The sequence below is a fragment of the Vanacampus margaritifer genome, chromosome 6 (genome assembly GCF_051991255.1).
Source record: "Vanacampus margaritifer isolate UIUO_Vmar chromosome 6, RoL_Vmar_1.0, whole genome shotgun sequence".
NCBI classification, from domain to species: domain Eukaryota; kingdom Metazoa; phylum Chordata; class Actinopteri; order Syngnathiformes; family Syngnathidae; genus Vanacampus; species Vanacampus margaritifer.
The window spans coordinates 3,359,415-3,374,571 of NC_135437.1; the positions used below are offsets into that span (position 1 = coordinate 3,359,415).

Genomic DNA, 15,157 nt, shown 5'->3' on the forward strand with positions numbered 1-15,157 from the left:
TGTCAAATTGTTACACTGTTGAATGTAAATAAACGTATTTTGCTATCAAAAAACACTTTTTCATTGTTGGTGGTAGTGTTTTATAGAAGTAAAGCACTGTTTAGGTGTTTGTGGCATCATTCATGGAAAAAAAGGTGTCAAATTCACTTGAGTGCATGAAATAATATCGTTTCACAAAAAGCTTGATTTCTCCGTATTTTGTTTCAAAACAGAGCATTTGGGTGAAACTAACCATTTTCTATTGTTGATTACTGAAAAACAGAATAAGGTAGAAACAAACTTTTTTTCTGTTCAAAGATGAGAGTCCAATCTTTCATTTGGTAAATTCCATTCAGTGTATGAAATTCATTCATCCATCCATTACTGAACCGCTCATCCTCATGAGGGTCACGGACATGCTGGAGCATATCCCAGCTGTTCTTCGGACACCCTGAACTGGTTGCCAGTCTATCGCAGAGGTGTACAAAATTGATTCTAGAATTGATTCATGGTACACTACATTCATTCTCTACTATATTTGTACGGTACATCTTGACAGTAATCAATTGTTGTGTTTTTACATTTTTTATTAATAGGATGTGAAAATGCCCCTCTGGATGTTCAACACTGTTTCCATTGAGGAGATTGCCCGTAGCAGTTGCGCCACTTATGATGTAATGTACATCAACAACACCACTGCTGGTTATTTTTGCCTGAATTGCTTCAAGACACATGAACAATATTCATCCATCCATCCATCCAATTGCTTCAAGACACATGAGCAATATTCATCCATCCATCCATCCGTCCAGCCAATTGCTTCAAGACACATGAGCAATATTCATCCATCCATCCATTCTCCTCACGAGGGTCGCTGGCATGCTGGAGTCTATCCCAAATGACAAAGGACAGTAGGCAGAGACACCCTGTTGTTTGCCAGCCAATTACAGGGCACTCTCATCCCTCAAATTCGACTGATCAATTAATAGATTATTATCTATTCACAACCATTTTAAAATACATTTTACCTACATTGTATGAAAACAATGATAATTTCATATAAATGAAACCCATAGAAGGTTAAAGCGATGTTGTAGATTTTCTTATTACCAATATTCAGAATGTGGTCATGTATAATTGCATTGACTACAAGAAGACTGCCATGTACTTTCCATGAAATGCAACATGACATTTCAAACCACAACAATGTCATCAATGTAATCGGATTTTGTTAAACACATAAACATTTATTTTTTCTATTCACATCAATGACATGATCTCTATTCTGAGTTTATATGCTATGATTTAACGATAATTATTTTGACACACAAGCATCTTCCTTTTGGCCACCCAACACTAAAGGCTGCAAAAATACCAGCGATCTTGTCTAAATGATAAGGAAAAACAAAGTCAAATTTTCAAAGTAAGGTCATATTTGGCGTTTAACCTGGTGGCAAATCCTGCCTGTCTCAAGTCTTAACCTGGAGGCTGGCAGCAAACATGAATGCAATGTAAGTGTTGAGAGACTGCGTAATATGAGAAAGACCAAAGAGATAGTCATTAAGGTCCTTCTCAGATTTGGCAAATGTCTAGTGTCTTTTCCTAAAACCATTATGTATGATCCTAGACTTAGATTTCTCAATACTGTATTTAACAACAATACAAGCGATAGTATAAGCGATATGTAACCTCACATGCTTGCTCCCAGCTGAGGTTAGCCTCATTGTGAACTGCCTCGGGCAGCGGTTCTCATTAGTTTCTTTTGTTGGCGTGCTTTGAACGCCAGAGGATTAACTACACATCAATCACACGCCAGTCAAGGCAGAGGGGAAACGTCTGCCTCACGGCTTATATAAATTGCAAGAGCAGAGCACTCAAATCTTTAACACTTTGTGAAGGTAATAAATATTTCACTTTTTAAAAAACAGCAGAAATTCTTTGCAGTATCCAGAGGACGACTGTGCACAAGAGATTCCCTTTGCAATCTGACGCATTAAAAGCACAAATTTTCAAAAGTCAAGCTATGCTACCCAAAAAATTGTGTCGGGTGTACACGTTTATGTAACCAGCTTGCTTGTAGAAGTGCTTCAAATCTTTGTTGCATGGTCACCAGCAATTGTTGGCACCTGTATACTGTTATTCCACAATTCTATTGTACTTATTGCTTCTCTAATAAAAAAAGGTACACAGTAAATTGTGTAGAGTAAATTTTACTCTCTTTCGAGTGGGACCAAATAGACTCAGTTTTAGAGTAATATTTACATTTTTAATTTAATTAAATAAATAAAAAAAGTTAATTATATATATATATATATATATATATATATATATATATATATATATATATATATATAGTAAATTATATTTATTTAAAAAGAGAGTAAAAAAATTTTTAAAAATGGGGGGAAATAAATAAAAGTCCCTCAAGTGTTGAGGAACAAACTCACAACTTTTAGTTTGGGAGACAGCCGATCTACTTACTGAGCCACACAGCTCTTGCTGTGTGTCAGTATATCCAGGGCTCTAAATTAATACCCACCAAATGTGGATTAAAATTCATTTTGGTGGGTGGTCATAAATATTTACTAGCCAATTTGGCTGGTGATGTGAGAGGCATAGACCTTTTTCCCAAAACCCGGAAGTTAAGTGATCATTGTGTGCATCAACTTCTGGTGTCATTCACAGCGTCTGAACAATACAGCGGGTGAAGAGCCACTGTATCGTACTGGGATGCTCCTCCCGCGCTGAAACAACCTTCCCTTTCATTTCATTAGTTTCCCTGCGACAAGGAACTAAACCAGAAGTGGATTTGAGTGATTCGGCGGGGTTAAAGAACACATTTTATTATCAGGAAAGGACAACACGCAAGTCTACAGTAGTAATTCACCTCCGTGGATTTCGTGTTGGGGCTAAACTGTCTGATGCTCGAGACCCGAGGCTGTTCTAAGTCTTTTCCCTTGAATTAACTTTACGACGCCTCCTACGATGGAATGTGTGTTTATGATTGATGTAGCTAGCTGCAAGCAAACGAGCCCTCAAGCAATCGCCACAGTATTTTGGATTCTCATAGCATTCAGCCTTCCTCCCCATTGACGCTCACTATTGAAATCTTAACGTGTTAACTACGACCAATTGCCACCAGAATTGATATGCATATCTCTAACTTAGGTCTACATCAATCTCTTAAAATAGCAATGCTGCCATACTGTAACTTGTTACTTTATTGTTTAGGGGCTTTAAAAATAAAATAAAAATTTCACTGGGGGGGGATTGGCTGCTGGAAATTGTGTTTGGCTAGTAACTTTAGAGAGTCACCAGCCAGGGAAGCAGGTGGATCAAAGCGGGGGAATATAATTTTCCTCTGCTCCATCTCACCTGCTCCCAATTTTAATGCACGACACACACACACTTGTATATACACATGGTGTCACATCCACGGTGTAGGGGTAGAGTTCGGCAGTCAGCAAGCTGGCGAACTCAGTAACAGGGTTAGCTTTCACTAGGTACGCTGGCGTGACAACCAGGACCTTTCCCCGCTGGGCCTGGGGTTCGGGGGTGCCGCCCATCTCCCAGTGCTCCCATCTCCCCTTCCGCCCCACCACGCGGATGGAGGTGTGGTGGGCGCGGGTGCCCACGCCCGTTTCGCTGTCCGGCCCCTCTCCGGCACCGATGCCTGGGTACGGGGGGTCTCCGGGGTTTGGGGGTCGGGTTTGCTGGGCTTCAGGAAGGGGGGTAGTATGGCAATTTCCCAAGCTGAAGGTCGTGAGTTCGTTCCTCAACCCTTAAGTGACTTTTTCCCCAATTCTTTATTGTGCAAATATTACTATAAAACTGAGTCTACTTGGTTCCACTCTAGATAGAGTCAAATTTACTCTCCAGAATTTAACTGTGTAACTTTTTGAAGGAACACAACTGTACAGGAATAATGAATGATTGTACTTGATAAAGTTGTCACCAAATAAAGTTAATAAGAGTTTGTGGAAACTGTTATTTAGGATCCACAATTGAAATAGTTTAAGATGAGAGAAACTGTCAAGCCACAAATAAATAAATAAATAACCTTGTGTTCGTCAGTTTCAATGATCAATGACGGTTTAACACATGCAAACCGTACAAAGGAGAAAATTGTGCAAAATTGGGATTGTATGCACTTGCCCTATTGTCTACTGAAACCAACTGTATTTGGCTGTAAAATGTGGCGATACAAAGCCCCTTCCAGAGTGAATCCTTTAAAGATTGTACAGGAGAAGAAAGTCTTTATAAGGGGGTAATAGTCATAAAGAGACAAAGCAAAGGTTGTTTAAACCGGATGATGAAGTGAACAAGCTCAACTTTTCTTTATTATCAGCAGGAAGCTACTCTGCTGTTGTGCCCGACTACAAAGAGAGAAAGGGTTTTAGCGTTCAACAAATTCAATTCCGTCTGTGAGTAACACCTTGTTATCCCCCCTTTTCAATGGTCACAAACGGGTGTGCTGTTCAGGTCAAGAGTTGACTGCATGCATTTTTTTCCCCAGACAATTTGTTAGGCAACTCAGGGTTGTCATTAGCCTGCAGTAGAAGTGTTGGATGCAAGGGTCTGCTTGCCACCCGTAAACGCTACTCGTAGCTTTTCTATTCACTGTGATGAAAATGTTAGCTTTTGTTTGATCTGACCGAAGGAGGATTTTTGTGTCTATCTTTGATTATACAGTGGTGTACAAAAGCAGTACTACATGTATTTTGGTTAATTTGTACAGCAAACCAACTGCTGCCTGATGACGCTCCTAATAAATCATGTGTTTGCATGTGAGAGTCCGCATGATAAGCACTATCTAGCAAAATGGCCTAATCCAATTATACACAAAGAGTAACCAGTACAAGCAAACTCAATTTCACAATCCTTCTTAATCCACAAGTACACAAATAAAAATATGACAGAGTCCTTTTTGAACAAAAAGACAGTTTTTAAAAAAAAATATATACAATTTACAAGTCTTCTTTCTAGACGCAACATTTGAGTCGACATTTTCATTCACAATGTTCCCTCATTGCACCTCAATGGAAACTACCATGAAAACTCTGAAGGTTTCAAACAAGCTATAGAACAATTAAAATGAAATTCTAACACATTTGTAAAGTAATAATTACATTAAAAAAATCATATGGGAAAAAAACTTTCAAACCCTGTATGTCGCGACCATCATAAACCAAGGACAAACCAAATCAACCATTGGGCTATTGGGTACAAATAATGGCCGTTACACATGCCCACCAAGAAACAAGTGACCATTAAAGAAATTAAAAATATATCTCTGTTTTGTGCTAGACAAAACTGTTGTGACTTAGAATAAATCAAAAACCTCAGCATTGAAGGTGGAAAGACACCCAGTAAAAGAGATTAATGTAGTCTTCATGTTATGTAACCAGCAGTTTTTGCATTTTTTATAAAAAGGTTAATGCAACCAAAAACGTTGAAGCGGGTATCGTCTACTATGCAAAGCCAAAGCCATTTATCAACAATACCCAGAAACGCCGCCGGCATCTCTGGGCCTGAGCTCAAGTGTTCTGTGATCTGACGAATCCACATTTCAAATTGTTTTGGGAAATTGTGGTTGTCGTGTCCTCTGAGTCAAATAGGAAAAGAACCATCCGGATTGTTATGGACGCAAATTTCAAAAGCCAACATCTGTGATGGTATGGAGCTGTGTTAGTGCCAATGGCATGGGTAACTTTCACATTTGGGAAGGCACCATTAATGCTGAAAGGTGCAGGTTTTGAAGAAACCATATGCTGCCATCCAAACAACATCTTTTTCATAGATGCCCCTGCTTACACATTTCAGCAAGACAATGCCAAACCACATTCTGCGTGGCTTCGTAGTAAAAGAGTGCAGGTACTGGACGGCCCTGCCTGCAGTTCAGATCCGTCTCCCATTAAAAATATGTGCCGCATTATGAGGTGTAAAATACAACAATGGAGACCCCGGACTGTTGAACAGCTGAAGCTGTACATCAATCAAGAATGGGATAGAATTACACCTACAAACGTTTATTGACTGTTGTTAAAAGAAAAGGTGATGTAAAAATAGTGGTAAACATAAACCTGTCCCAGCTCTTTTGGAACATGTTGCAGCCATAAAATTCTATGTTCATTATTATTTGCTAAAAACAAGTTTATTAGTTTGTACAAACCCAATTCCCAAAATGTTGGGACACTATACAAATTGTGAATGAAAACTGAATGCAACTATGTGGAAGTGCCGAATTTCCAAATTTTGTTCAGAATAGAACATAGATGACAGGTAAAAAGTTTAAACTGGGATCATGTATAATTTTAAGGGAAAAATATGCTGATTGTAAATTTCATGGTGCCAACAAATCTAAAAAAAAAAGTTGGGACAGGTAGCAATAAGAGGCTGGAAAAGTCAATTGCACGTATAAAAAAACAGCTGGAAGACCAGTTACCACTAATGAGGTCCATTGGCAACTTGATTGGAGTATGTAAAGAGCTACTCGGAGTGGCAGTGTCTCTCAGAAGCAAACTGTCACGAGTGGTTAGTGTTTGTTGGACCCCAAAAGAAAAGAGCAGACCCAGCAAGGGCGAAAGTCACTCAATTTTAATGAACCAACAAAAGGCTCACAGCACGTGGACAAAAGGTTGTTTAACAAAAGGCGACGACGACAAAAAGGTGTACGTCATGGGAAAAAACAAGAAAACACAAAATCACGTCGGAGGGCGGATAAAACAGAGGAGAGTAGCATACATAGTAGATTAAAGAAAAACGCTACTAGTCTAATTACTAGTGATGTGCCCTACTGTGCCGAGGCGCCGATGTGTGCCGAGTAAACCGGAAAAAAAATCTGCAAAGCGCGCATCGAGGCATGTGTCGATTACGCTTGTGGCCACGCCCGAAGCCTCGGAACGCGCGTTGCTACGTCCGAAGCCTCGCCAGACGGGCTTCCTACGTCATCGCCAACACATAGTTTCGTGGGTGACTCGAAATAAAATGGCGCACCGAGACGACAATGAGCTCACAGGTGACACTGACACACTGACACAACTCGCATCTTCAAACCTTAATTCAATCGGATTCGTTTTGCAATGGACGCACCGTCCAGTCCACAACGAAAAAGAAGAGAACATCCCCTGTCTGGGATCATTTTGAACAGATCTCTCCTAAAAAGGTACAAATTATAATAACCAGTGTGAATATATATTGTAAATTATTGTGACAACACAGTGTATCCCTCGTTTTAATGTCTTTCTTCTACTTGCTGATATTTCAAAAGGTGAAGTGTAAACTTTGTTCTAAAGAACTTGGGTACCAAGAGAACACTCTTTAGCCCCAATAAAGCACAAGAGGCTGAGAGGAGGCTCACAGGTGAATGTGCGACAGTGATCAAGCACAGGGCATCTTCCTCCTCCTCCTCCTCCTCCAACCCATCATCTTCATCAACACAACCGGACACATCAGAAGCTTCCCAGCCTGTGGAGCAAGGTAATATTCGATACATTCTTTTTCTTTTTTTCCTTTTTCTTCTTCTCCAGAAAAATAAAAAATATTTGATACATTCTAATGGTGTTAATTAAGCAATAGGAAATGAGCGGCAGTGCATTATTGTGGGATAAGGCATTCTTTTGCTCCCATCTCTACAATGGGCAGCCAGAACTGCCTGTTGGCTGTTAGTCTGTTTGTTGTGTCTTAGGTGACAAACTGGCGGCGATTGGACCACACAGTCATGCAGAGGAGGACCCAGAGTGAGACCGCAGATGCGACTGTGGAGGTCCACACTTACCTGGGGGAACCCAACATAAGCAGGATGTCAAACCCCCTGGACTACTGGGAGCTGCACAAACATGTTTACCCAAACCGCTACAAACTAGCAATAACCTTTCTCTGTACCCCGGCCTCATCCGTCCCTTGCGAAAGACTATTTTCAAAAGCAGGAGAAATCCTGTCTAAAAAAATAAACCGTTTAAAGCCAAAAACTTTGGATATGCTAGTTTTCCTCAATAAAAATGAATGGAAGGTGTGTCTTGTTCCTTGTTTATATGTCAATGTCTAAAATAAAGCAACCATTCTTTCAAGTACCACACGCACATTCATTCACATCACAACTCCCTGCCCTTTTAAACACATCAAATCCATGGTATAATTTTAATCACTCTGTCTGTCATGACATTTATTTTCCACATGAAGGCGCAATAGAACAAATTAAGCCTCATGATGCTTCGGCCCAGGAGTGAATCAGTTGGATGGAAGGCCTCATTGCTTCATGATGCTTCAGTTTACCATCACTACTAATTACTAGTGGAGTCCACAACACCAAGAAAGATTGCCGCTGGAAAGGTAGCAGTATCAAAACGTCAGGTATGGTGAGTAGCGTCACAGAGCAATAACCCAACACTCCTCTCTGTTGCTGCCAGGCTTTTATTTCGGCCTGATGACCTAATGGGCAGCAGGTGAGTCGGCAGGATCCGCCCTCCAGCTGTTTCCCCAGCAAGGGAGAAATCAGAAACGGGAAACAGAAGAAAACCAAAACATAACACGAACATGGGTAGAGAATCACCAATTCCTCCAATCTTGCGCAGAAAGATAGTGGAGAAATGTCAGAAAGGTGTTTACCAGCGAAAAATTGCAAAAAGGTTGAAGTAATCATCATCTACTGTGCATAACATCATCCAAAGATTCAGAGAATTTGGAACAATCTCTGTGTGTAAGGGTCAAGCCCATGATTTTCGGGCCCTTAAACGGCATCGTCAATGCAGAAAGGTATGTTCAGATTCAAGAACAACATATGCTCCCATCCAGGCAACATCATCATGCAATTCTCAACACGATAATGCCAGACCACATGCAGTACCAATTACAACATCATGGCTGCATAGGAAAAGGATCCGGGTATTGAAATGGCTAGCCTGCAGTCCACTTCTTTCACTTATAGGGCACATTTGGCGTATCATAAAGGGGAAGGTGCAACAAATAAAGCCCAAGACATTTCAACAGTTAGAGAAAAGCGTGTTAGACAAGAATGGGATAGCATTCCTATTTCTAAACTTGAGAAACTTGTCTCCTCGATCCCCAGACGTTTGCAGACTGTTGTAAGAAGAAGAGGGGATGCCTCGCAGTGGTGAAAATGGCCTTGTCCCAACTTTTTTTTTAGATCTGTTGACACCATGGAATTTAAAATCAACATAGTTTCTTTCCCCTTAAAATGATACATTTTCTCAGTTTAAACTTTTGACCTGTTCTCTTTGATCTATTCTGAATAAAATATTAAAATTTGGCACTTCCACATAATTGCATTTAGTTTTATTCACAATTTGTATACTGTCCCAACTTTTTGGAAATTGGGTTTGTACCTCAAATATCTCGTCTTTGTAGTGTATTCAATTCAATATAGGTTGAACATGATTTGTATTCTGTTGTTATTTATGTTTAAGGTATAATTTTAAGGGAAAAATATGCTGATTGTAAATTTCATGGTGCCAACAAATCTATAAAAAAAAATTGGGACAGGTAGCAATAAGAGGCTGGACACTCAAGATCAACTTACAACAACAGGTCCGCCACCACATTTTCCCTGCCAGGTGTGGTGAATGGTGAAATCATACGCTTGCAGTCTCCTAGTCCACCGGTACAGCCGCAGCAGCTTGTGTCCCAACCCAGTCGAAGCTAACAAGGCTGTGAGAGCCTTGTGGTCCGTGCGGAGCGTAAAGTGTCATCCATACAGGTACATGTGCCACCTTTCACATGCCCAAACACAAGCCAGGGCCTCTCTCTCCCCGATCGAGTACTTCTACTCAGTAGAAGTGAGTGACCTCGATGCAAAGGCCACTGGGCGCTCAGTCCCCTGATGAAGTTGGGACAGCACAGCCCCAGCTGCAGTGTTGGACGCCTCACAAGTCGCGAATGTGGGGCTTTGCAGGTGAAAATGAGCAAGTACTAATGACGAGGTGAGTTGTGTTTTGAGTTGGCGGATGGCAGCCGAGCATGCTGGCGTCCAGGACCAAGAGGCGCCCTGTTTCAGGAGGGCACGCAGAGGTGCAGTGGTATCGGAGTAGTAGGGAAGGAAGCACAAGTAGAACGTGGACAGCTGCGCAGCGAATGAGAGCTCTGGCAGGCGCAATACAGCGTCAACATTCGAATGCAGTGGGCTCAGGCCATCAGCAGTCAGGCGAAATCCTACAAACTCAATAGCAGGCGCTGCGAAGATGCACCCCATTGAGAGTGAGGTTGTGGCTGTCCAGCACATCAATCACTTTGGAGAGGCGGCCATCGTGTATGGCGCTCGTCACCCCGTGCACCATAATCTCGTCCAGCTACACGACCACACCTTGGATGCCTAGAAAGATAGTGGCCATGATCTTCTGAAAGCAGCTGGGGGCAGAGCTGAGGCCAAAGGGCATGGGTGTATAGCGAAAAAAAACATGTGAGTCACGAAGGCTGTGAGGTGGCGACTGTCAAGGTGCAATGGAACCTGCAAGTTGGCGCAGCTCAAGTTTAGTGAACACAGTAGACCCATGGAACCTGGCGGCCAGCTCCTCCGCTGTGGGCAGTGGGTATTTGTCGGGAATCACGGCCTTATTAGCCATCCTGAGGTCAACACAGGGCCGCAGACCGCCCATCTTCTTCGCTGCCACCAGATTTGAAATCCAAGGGGATGCGTCGATCTGCTTAATGATACCAGTGTCAAGGAGTTTCTGTAGCTCGGCTTTGATGTCATCACGCAGTGCAAGTGGGAGCCAGCGAAGAGGCTGGATAATGGGGGGCACAACTGAATCAATAACTGGCTGATGGTTGAAGGCAGTAAGACAGCCCAAACCTGTTAAGAGTGATGGCCATCATTGCTGCTAGGATGTAGTACTGTACTGTGAGTGCCAAGTCTGCTTTTTATTTTTTTCACTGCCGTCACGTGTATATCCATTCCTCAAACATCTGTAACAATGTGAAGCAGTACGGCATACAGCCATATGCTACACAGCAGGAGCAGTACAAGATGGATTCTCGTAGCATTTGTGAACAAATACAAAAATTCAGCTGTTCCCTAAACGTTGAGGGAACAATATGCTTCAATCAAATATTTAAATTTTTCAAATCAAGAAATGTACCAGACACATTAGACGCCCAGTAAAGAGCTGATAATGTCTCATTTCAAACCAATATTGTAGATGAAAAAAAGATGAATAATAAGATAGATACAGTACATCTACCTGCCCCAGGGCAGCTGTGGCTCCTTAAGTAGCTTACCGCCACCACAGTATGAATGTGTGAGTGCATGAATAATGTGTCCATTGTGAAGCGTCTTTGATTTTCCAGAAAGAAAAGCGCTACATAAATCTGATGCAATATTATTATTACTATTATTATTATTATTATTATAGATAGAATAGATGAAAAATAAGCACTTTTATTCATCCCTTTTAAATTTGGAAACATGGCAAAGGCATATCAAAAACAGCATAAAAACACAATTAACAAAGCTGTTATTGACAAGAACTTGAGGTGTTTTTTCACTTAAAAAATACAGTAAATTAAATGTAACACAAAAATAAAATACAATTCTGTAAATAATAATCTGGTCACATCTTACCCAGGCATACCTCAAAGTGCATAAAAATATAATTTGTTTATGTCTGAACTGAAATTTAAGTGTGTTTAAACTCCCGCTAAGTTTCACACACAACATCGTTTGATGCACGATACAGTGTAAGGACATCATCTGGGATGCAACAGCAGAGCCACATGCTGCCCATCCACTTATTTTACCTGCTATGGATGGAGTCCCATCTGTCATAAACATACACACACGGTGCATAACCAGACAGAGGAATGTTGAAATCTCAGAGACCACATCGCCAGTTGTGTGTCCTTCTAACAGCAGAAAGCCAAGCAGTTCCTCTTGGATGCATATACCGCCAAGAAAACGGACAAATGAGAACAATTGTGCAACATCAGTTCTGTCCGTGGACTCATCTATTGCTATGGAAATAATATTGAGTTCATTCAACAGCGTTTCACTCTCAAACACATCTTTAATTTCAACCCCGCGATGTTTGAGGGTTAAATCGACTGTTTCGTTTTTAAGTTAACGTTTCGAAGTTGAAAGGGACATGGTTTGTTCCCACAGCTATCTCGGCGCTACACCTGTTAGCACCACTAGCCACGCTTCAAAACAACGCTCAGCAATGTGGGTAGAATGCTGCTACCCTACTACTACTACAACTAGGAGTGTTGCATTCACAGTGTGAAACACTGTAGGAATTTCTGAAATCTTCTCGAACCGAGATGCCCTCTGCATCTTTTGAATGGAGAGGAGTAATACCAGAGGCTGGGCCACTTGGGGGTTGGTTCTAGGGTAGCCAGACATCCGGATTTAGGCCGGACAGTCCTACTTTTCAGTGACATGTCCTGCGTCCTGCACAACCCTAAGCCGGACTCTGGTTTGTCCGCCTTTTAAAGAAAATGAGCTGTGGTTGATTTTATGTGACCCAACATCAACCCCACCCCCGTTTGTCACAACTGGTCTGTATTGGCCAAGAATAGTTTCAGTTAAAAATCTTGTATATCATTGGTTCAATACATGTAAACAAATCTCCTTGTGTGGCTATGTGACTATACACAATTTCCTCGCCGCCTTCTTCTTCAGCAAAAAGGCAGCGCTAGCAAAAATGCCAAAAGGTCAGACATCTTTTAATATTGAATGGACGAAAGAGCACAATTTCCTGGCCAAAAGCAGTCGAGACTGGTTTCACGGTTTCTGCACGCTTTGCCAGTGTGATGTCAACGTGACCAGTCAGAACGTCATGCGGGGCGGAGAAGATTAAAGGCAAGCAGCAGGTGCGTCATCATTGAAGACATGTTTTCCTTGTTATTTGTTTTTCAAAATAAGTTATGTTTTATGGCAATATTAAAAAATAATTGATATCTCAGCTCCTGAAGCAGATAGAAACATAATTCCAAAAACATTTCAGAGCTTACACTAGTGGTCTTCACATAAATATAAGTTTATTATTATAATCCTTCAATATATACTGTATATATATATATATATATATATATATATATATATATATATATATATATATATATTTCTTTTTTAACTTAACAAACAAATGTCGCATCTGGGGGTACATAACTCCATATATATTTACCTTCTGGAGTGCAGTTCTAATAACCTCAGGGTCAATTCCATTACAAAGCCATCCAAAATTTCAATATCCTCATTGTCTACAAACGTAATTCTTAACAGAATGTCACTGCCGACACTAATTCGAATTCCTCCCGTGGCGTCGTTAATCTGGTCATTTATTTCGTAACTCCCGCAAATCTGCGTCAACCATAAATGCTTGGATAAAATTCCAGGACATGCTACGAGGCCCACGTCACCCTCTCGTGCATATTCTGATTAATTTAATTAGCTAAGAGACCAAGAATTGGTCAAATCAAAACCAAATGACTTAACCGCTCTCGCGGCTATAAAGGGAGAAGAGCGGTCACGTGCTCCCTGCCTTAATGGGTTAAAAACATGGTACAGTAAATTAAATAAATTGTCAAAAAGAAGTTTGACTTTTTATTGATTTTAAATTTTTACCATTTAGTGCACAAACATGATCTATAAACCATGCAAAACTTTATTGTTGATGAAAATACACCGCAAGTCTGAAATAGTGTTCCCTCGTTTTCCGCTGGGGTAAGGTTCCAAAAAAACGATATGCACACATGTACAACTCAATGATTGCATTTGTTTTGGGCAACAGTTTATTCATTTTTCAGTTGAGTTGCATAGTTAAGGTCACACAAATGGTGTAAAAAGTTTTAAATTATTCCTTTCTGTCAATTTTTTTATATATGACAAAAACCTGGCATTTTGAACAGGGGTGTGTAGAGTTGGTGTGAAGTCTATTGTCAAAGTTTTTCAGGGCTTCTCAAATCCAGACAAAATTACTTGTGGGAAGAAAGAAAAAAAAAACTCAGGAGCAAGCCTTTCTATCTATCTATCTGTCTGTTCGCCTGCAATGTCTAAAATACACACACGAAAAACAGCAGTAGCGATGTGATGTTTTCAGTCTTCTAATGCCTTATAGCAGCTTATGGATACAAGGCCTAGCCACTCCAGTCAGGTAATAAACTGTAAAATGCAATCCTCAGATTTTCCAAAACAGACACTTGACATGTGGGAGTGATTAAAATTTGTAAGCCAATGTGAACATGTGTTATACATTGATATGGAATTAGATTTACAGTAAGAAAACTCTCTTTGTTTTACACATCTTCTAGAGCAAGCATAGCTCTGTTAACATAAAGACTCTGGATAAAGTCATTCCAAACATATGGCGCAACAGCAATGTTGATCTTTGAAGTCAGACAGTATGAGGAATTTGAAAGCATTTAATCTCAAACCTAAACCTCTGCCATGTTGAATGAACGGAACCAATATAACGGAACCTTTTAAGTTCAAACTCAAACCTTTCCCATGCTTTGTTCGGACGTCAAAACAAATATTAGAAAATAATACAAATATAGGGTGTCTCGAAAATTTTACAAAATTTTGTAATATGTGTGTTAACGAAGTGTAGTATGTTTAATGTTCAACTTTGGTTTAAGTGTAATATTAGTTTTTTCTTGTGAAGAATGACATTAGAAATGAAAGGCGGTTTCTTTGTTTGTTTGTTTGTTTGTTTGTTTGTTATAATATGCCCCAACACAGTCCAACAAGAGTGTGCAGCAAGCCTTTTTTAAGAAATTCAATAAAAATACATCAACTAGAAAGCAGATTTGTACGCGGCAAAAAGAAAATGAATGTTGTATCACAGGCAGTGCCTGTATTAAGTATTAGTAAAGCCTTTTAAAATGTATATCCGTTTGAATAAGTTGTTGGAATTTTAATGAATAAATCTTTTTTCCAGCATTCAGCTTTCAACATTTTGTTTGCATAGGACACAATAATTCATATTTCAGATTTAAATATATTTTGGGCTTGCTGACATTTTATAAAAAGTGTCACCAAACAAGCTAAAGAAAAAGCAAAGAATGTACAGGGTTAGCTCTCACAAGACTCACTGATCTTTTGCACATTTGTGAATGTCTTGCAGATTATCGTCAATGAAAGGAGTCTGTCAATTGGAATACACGTAGAAAAAGCCACAGAAAAAGCCTTCCATGCCAAATAAATATATAATACTCAATATTTGCT

General features: G+C 40.2%; 1 protein-coding gene and 1 long non-coding RNA gene across 5 annotated transcripts in view; one reads left to right on the plus strand and one right to left on the minus strand.

Moving 5' to 3' along the window:
- The window catches only part of il34 (interleukin 34), a 73,700-nt gene that overhangs the window by 31,567 nt on the left and 26,976 nt on the right, over positions 1-15,157 (minus strand). The gene's annotated exons all lie outside the window — the stretch shown is intronic.
- LOC144053059 (uncharacterized) lies at positions 4,268-7,993 on the plus strand. 2 transcript variants are annotated; one of them, XR_013294318.1, is made up of 3 exons: positions 4,284-4,403; positions 4,496-7,458; positions 7,667-7,993. It is a non-coding gene; the product is annotated as an uncharacterized LOC144053059 (long non-coding RNA). The 2 variants fall into 2 exon arrangements; XR_013294317.1 differs by having other exon boundaries at positions 4,268-7,458.